This window comes from Anneissia japonica, unplaced genomic scaffold, assembly GCF_011630105.1.
Source record: "Anneissia japonica isolate Jap-2015-1 unplaced genomic scaffold, ASM1163010v1 scaffold5_len213053_cov157, whole genome shotgun sequence".
Taxonomy (NCBI): domain Eukaryota; kingdom Metazoa; phylum Echinodermata; class Crinoidea; order Comatulida; family Comatulidae; genus Anneissia; species Anneissia japonica.
This window is the reverse complement of record NW_022740246.1, coordinates 38,803-45,653: the sequence shown is the minus strand read 5'-3', so window position 1 is coordinate 45,653 and position 6,851 is coordinate 38,803. Positions and strand designations below refer to the sequence as shown.

At 35.4% G+C, this 6,851-nt stretch overlaps 1 long non-coding RNA gene across 1 annotated transcript; it reads left to right on the top strand.

Moving 5' to 3' along the window:
* The first annotated feature begins 738 nt into the window (after positions 1-738).
* Positions 739-4,178, top strand: LOC117118213. The gene is made up of 3 exons (XR_004447016.1): positions 739-895; positions 1,316-1,343; positions 4,052-4,178. It is a non-coding gene; the product is annotated as an uncharacterized LOC117118213 (long non-coding RNA).
* Positions 4,179-6,851: the final 2,673 nt, after the last annotated feature.

Genomic DNA, 6,851 nt, shown 5'->3' with positions numbered 1-6,851 from the left:
GTGTGTGTGTGTGTGTGTGCGCGCGCACACACAGTAGAGCCCCTCCTGTGGGACACCCCTATTAAGGGGACGGGGACACTTTTTGTATGTGCCAAATGGTCTAACAAAATATATTTTAACCCCCATTTAAGGGACACTTATTTTTCTTTTATTGTATCAAATCAACTAAATTAGTCTCAAAAAGAGAAACATAATTATTCAATTTTATATTTTGACCTTTTGAGTGTTAAATCAAAATTTTACTTAATCTTTAGAATAAACATTGGTATTATAGACCTACTGCATTTTACTTCGTATAAACACAATCTTGTAAATTTGGACCAATAACCATATGAGGATTTCTTGTTTCGTGTCTTTTTATATGGGATTATAATCTATACCTTACAGCCTGCACCCTGATTCATAAGTCTGTCTCTTATACACATCTAGATGTGTATAAGAGACCAAAATACATGCTCTCTATGCGCAGAACAAGAAAAAATAAGAAAGAAACAAAGCTATCCTAGGCTACACAGAAACTAAAAGTCAGAAGAGACAGACTATTATTATTATTATTATTATTATTATTATTATTATTATTATTATTATTACTATTATTATTATTATTATGAATCATACGTATCCATTATGCCTACAGCACAGCGATGGTACACTTTCAATATTTCAATTGAAAAATTAACTAGCCAATCATATGCTCCAGATTTTGCTGCTGAAATTTCCAAGTTCTATAAAAGACCGTAACTTCGACGAAACCCTGAAAACCGTGAAAATCAAACTACAACTGAAGTGGTTACAATAACTACCTGCATTTAACTCTGTTTCACTGAACAACATGACGTCAAAGTCACTGTGCATTTTGTTCTTGAGCATCCTCGCTCTTAATGTTCTCCTGCCGGTAAGTTCTGTAAGGCCACAGGCCCTTATACTTTACATAATATACAGTATTTTGTGTTGCAAAATAATGTGCTCTCTTTTCTAAGAAAAATGAATATAGCATAATTTGCCACTTTTAGTGTTAATTCGATGTTAGTCATTAATGAATAAAATGTATCCATGTAAGGAAGATTAACATTCATAAAATTTTAAAATAAAAACATTTTACTGTACTATAGCTAATTATGTCAATGTAAGATGATGCATCTAAACCACTCCCCTGTTACTTTTCATAGTGTCATTATTTTGCCATGCTGTATGCCTATCTAAGAAAATAACCATAATTGTATTATTTTAGATTATTACGTGATTTCTATGGAATAATTTTATTTCAATAGTTATAATAATAATAATAATGTCGTTCTCTTTGTGTTTTATGTAGGAGAACACATTAACCACAAATGCAGAAGGTAAGTTAAATAATGTTGAGAAATTAATTAAATTTACTGCCACCTAAATCAACTTGAATTTATATATATATATATATATATATATATATATATATGTTAAGAGACAGGTATATATATGATAATTATATTAAAATATATAATATATATAATATATATATATATATATGTGTGTGTGTGTGTGAGGGGGGTGTAGGTGTGTGTGTGTGTGTGTGTGTGTGTGTGGGTGGGTGTGTGTGTGTGTGTGTGCGCGCGCACACACAGTAGAGCCCCTCCTGTGGGACACCCCTATTAAGGGGACGGGGACACTTTTTGTATGTGCCAAATGGTCTAACAAAATATATTTTAACCCCCATTTAAGGGACACTTATTTTTCTTTTATTGTATCAAATCAACTAAATTAGTCTCAAAAAGAGAAACATAATTATTCAATTTTATATTTTGACCTTTTGAGTGTTAAATCAAAATTTTACTTAATCTTTAGAATAAACATTGGTATTATAGACCTACTGCATTTTACTTCGTATAAACACAATCTTGTAAATTTGGACCAATAACCATATGAGGATTTCTTGTTTCGTGTCTTTTTATATGGGATTATAATCTATACCTTACAGCCTGCACCCTGATTCATAAGTCGTACTCTATTCATGTTATTCTATCTTCTGCATCCAATAGAAAGCTCGTTATCTAGAAATAAAGAATAGCTGGTTATTAACATTGAACTCGAATCGTGAAACAATATCGGGCCTATAGCTTTTGTTGTTTTTATTACATTGCTGTTAATTTCATAGGCCTATCATAAATGAATTGTTTTTGCACTGCAATTGTTTGTTATAAATTATTTTTCTATTCAACTGTAGTTTATTCTTAGGTCATTTATAACAAAATTATGAATTAATCTATGTCATCATTGTACGAAAACATGCCAAAAAGCATAAGGCTAAAAACAGGACGATATACGTTTTTCAATGAAATAATATTTATTATGTTCGTCAACCTCTGTACGCTGACAGTGACGATTTAAACCAGCAGACGTGAATCGGCGGCGTAGCTAGGTGCGAAAAAAAATTAACTCCTACTCCTAAATACCATTTATAATCGGATTCGTAACTATTTTAAGAGGGGCTCAGCAGCTTGTCTAAGCTAATCAAAACAAATTCGTGGCACGTAAAATTAAATAATTGTTACTAGTGGCGGGTTCGAATAGAGGGGACAGGGAGGGATTTTCAAAGCTGGAGGAGGAAGACCACCTCATCCCCACCATTTGGGTTGTTTTGCTGCTTTGCACCCACCCAAATGGTGGGGATGACGTGGTCTTCCTCTTCCAGGGGCTGAGGCAAGACAATTTATGATTATAGCACTCTCAGACTAATAATATAATGAATATAATTTCCTTTTTCAACATCTTTTTTTTTATAATTTTGAAAAAATAGGGGTCGGGCAGGCTGGGGCCCCAGCTTTGAATACAGTAATAAATAATTACTCCTCTAAAAATTGAATATTATTGAGGGTTCCGCTGCCAGATTTTTTTTTTCAAAATTAAAACACGGAAACTATTCTAATTATTATTTTTAGGTCTATTTATGAATGGGCCCATAAAAGCCCTGCCCAGCAAACACAAAACGTTCCTATAACGTTCACGAACGATGTGGTTAGGAATGTCACAAAATAACGTTCGCACAACGCTGTAAGAACGTTCAAACGTTGTGACGTTGTGAAATTAGGTTGATAAGTACGTACATATGGTTCTACAAAATAACGTTTTTTATCACCAAACTGTAACGTTATTATAACATTACAGTAATAACGTAATATTGTTAGCTGGGTGGGCCCCAGTGCATTGCACTGGCTGCAATGCCAGTTACGCCACTGATGCGTGTGTTACTATCTAGGCCTCCCTCTGGCCTAGAACGAGTAGGCCTAGTATTATTATTATATTAGTATTATAATAGTAGTAAGCTTACCAGTCAGTATAGTGCCCAATCGAATTTTTTTTCCATTATTCTTCTAGTCTTTTGTCTAATTCTAAAGGTTCGAAATAGTATGGCTCAAATTGTTTCATTTTTATGTTTGTCTTGATCAACTTGCTAACTTAGACTCCTTCGTATGCCGCGCTATACGATGTAAATACTTGCGTAATAAGATTGCTGTGACCATGCTGTGACTGTTATACCATAGAGAAAATATAACATATTTTAATAGAGCATATTTTCTCTATGGTTATACCGAGTCTCGTCATGTCAGTTGGCGGGGCGGATCAAGAAGATATCCAAAAAAAAGTGGGGGGGTGGCAGAAAGAGGGTCGAAAATGGAGCTGATCGAGACAACACCACCCTAGTGGGTCCGGGGGCATGCCCCGCGAATTTTATTGTGTTCTAGACGCCCGAAAATAGCCCTGATCATTTTTTTTTCTTTCTTTCTTTTTCTTTCTTTCTTTTTTTTTCCCCTTTTTTTTTAACTTTCAAAACAAAAAAGGGGACCGGGGACGGCCCAGCCCCCACAAAATCTTCCCCTAATATACAATATAAAACACCCTCATTTTTAATATTTATGTGAAAATAATTTATTACCACTCAAATGTTTAAACATCGGCCAACGTAAAAATGCATTTACCGTCTGCTAAGCCCCGCCCCGCCCATCTGTTCTGATTGTTCAGTTGTTAAGTTTGCTTGACACTTAGATGACTATTTAAATGTATATTTTGACAGATGACTGCAGCCAACCCGATGCAGCAAATTGTGTATACTATAAAAACTATTGTGAGGATGTGGATGGACCGTTTGCAGATTATATTGCAGACTGTCCACACGTGTGTGAGAGGTGCCCCTGAGTAAGTCACTGCATTTATCACGTGATACTCTAGGTGTTACGTCTAAGTACCATAAGTTTTAGATTAATGGCTCCTCAACAGTGGCATGTTCAAACGGCTCAAAAGGCAACTAGAGAAGCATCCAGGGCCGTCGGAACCGCACCGGCCGCACCACTTTGCCCGGACCACTTTTCTCAATTATATTACTTTTTAAAATAAACATATAGGCCTACTGATACCTATACATTATATCAATTTATTATTAATGTTCGCATCGCATTGTCTTTTTGATGTTACATATTTAAACAAAAACCTACCATGTGCTTGTTTTTGTATTAGGCCTACCTGTGTACATTTCAACTTTTTAGAAAATCCTTAATTTTAGTAATTAAGATTAATTTCTAAATGTTTAGCGGTATAAATATCAAGTAGCTATTTACACAAATGTTGGATTGGATATATATATATATACTGTCTCTTATACACATCTAGATGTGTATAACATATCACTACTCTTCCGTTCTACAGCTAATCGTAGATAGGTTAAAAACACTTTTATTAGTAATCTGTTTGTATGAGTACATGGTGATGGAGGTCAGATGTCAGAAAAGAAGCGGGAGAGAACTCTCCCGACACACCTCATACAAATCCCCACACCCACGTTCTATTATTGTGCTATTTCGTTAATGGCATATACCATTATAAGCAACATATACGCTGTTAATAATAAACCAGTTTATTCGTATAGGCCTAAACGCATGTACCTTTTGGATAGCAATGAGCGGAATGGTAGTGAAAATAAAATCAAAATAAATTGCAAACCAAATGTTATCTATATTTTTATTAGTCTATAAATGCAGTGTTTTCCCCAATAAGTCATCAAAATAATATATTCCTGATATAGCCAGTCAGTGACGTCAATTAACATTCTGCGAAGATACATGGGTCTCTGCAGGAGGATTCCCGCAGCCAATCACTTGGCGAGTAAATCTGCATTAACATCGAGTCCGAATTTTCAAATTGGAGTGCCTAACGACCCGATTGGAAAATCGAATCAGTGTGTAAGAATCGGGACACTGGCGTTCAGCGCATTGGCGACGCGGTCCAAATTTCGTTTCCGTTGACCCGAGGTGAATGCAGCTGAACACCACATAAACACACACACCCTCGCGCCCTCTATCATATTTGTTTCTGTCTACTTCTTAGGCCATAGATGTTTTCCTTGCTTTCAGCTGATCTTTGAGTATAGTATAGTATAGTATAATAATAATAATAATAATACTAATAATAATAATAATAATAATAATAATAATAATAATAATAATAATTCTGGATTTATATAGCGCCTCGCGAAATAATATTTATTGTTATCCATTCCAGAAACACAGAATCAATTTACATATTACAAAATCAAGGAATCATTACAAAACCTAAGAGAAAAACATCGACAATAAGACAAGATCCAGAGATGTCCGAAAGGGGGAGAGGCAGAAGTGGCGCTGATCGAGATAACACTACTCTAGGGGTCCGGGGCGGGGCATGCCCCCACGAAACTTTGGTGTTTCAGACGCTCTCATATAACTTGTGAGGCGCCTTTGGCGATCATTTTTGTTTTTTCTTTTTCTTTTCTTTTCTTTTTTTTTTTGGCTTTGTTACTTCATTATTTTTAAGAAGTTGTATGTTATATTTCTCCCTATCATTGCTTAACTATATTGACCAGAGTCTCAGCGATGGCTCCAGAAGTTTGCCTACAGGGGGTTGTACATGTTTGACAGGACAGGATGATTAGGTGCAAACTACAGCCTCGACTAGGATCCCGGGCAGATTTTTTATGGATTTGGATATTTGGATAGGCGAATTAAAACTTTGGTCGGACGAGCAAAAGCAAGCCAAGGCTCACGCATTTGGGGTGACCCCGAATGCGTGAGCCTTGGCTTGTATGTGTAGAAAATACATGAGATATTTTTTGTTTCTCCAATGAATTGTGGTTTTTCTCTCCAGGAAAGTGGGTTGGGGTGAAATTTAACCCGGAGAGGGCCAAATTCACTGCCGTATGTAAGTTACATACAGAGGCAAAATAATATACTGGGAGAGGATCCATATGACCTCGGCATCGTTCATTTACTCGTAGTCGTAGGTGTGGGATCATAAAACAGCTGTAGGCCTATTTTACTCATTTTAAACACGACTTCAACTAATGATATTTATTGTATTAAAAAAGATGATTAATTATTATGATATTCTGATACTGAACTAACAATGTTAGTTCAGTATCTAAGTCTATTATAACCAACTCTAAGCCTATTATAACCAACTCATTATACTAAAATTAATTTTCTTTCCTGCGTGGTCATTCGTTGTTTTGTAGTTTTGCACGATGATAATCAAATATCATAGGTTTTTAAATAAAAATAATTTGTTAATGAAACAGATACATGTTGTTTAGATTCTAATAAACCAATACGTAGTTTGAACTGCTCACACCCATATCAATATCAATCGACATTTAAAACAATACTTCTGTTATCAACAAAAACATCTGAGAGTGCTATTTCAGAGGATCTAGTGGTGACATTTAAACACCATAGGACCAAGAAGGAATCCTTTATGATAGGACTAAGGTTGGTTTGGACCATTCTGCCTGAGCAATTCCTAATGCCTTCGCCGCCGTAACACCACTTTATCTGCAACTTTTATTA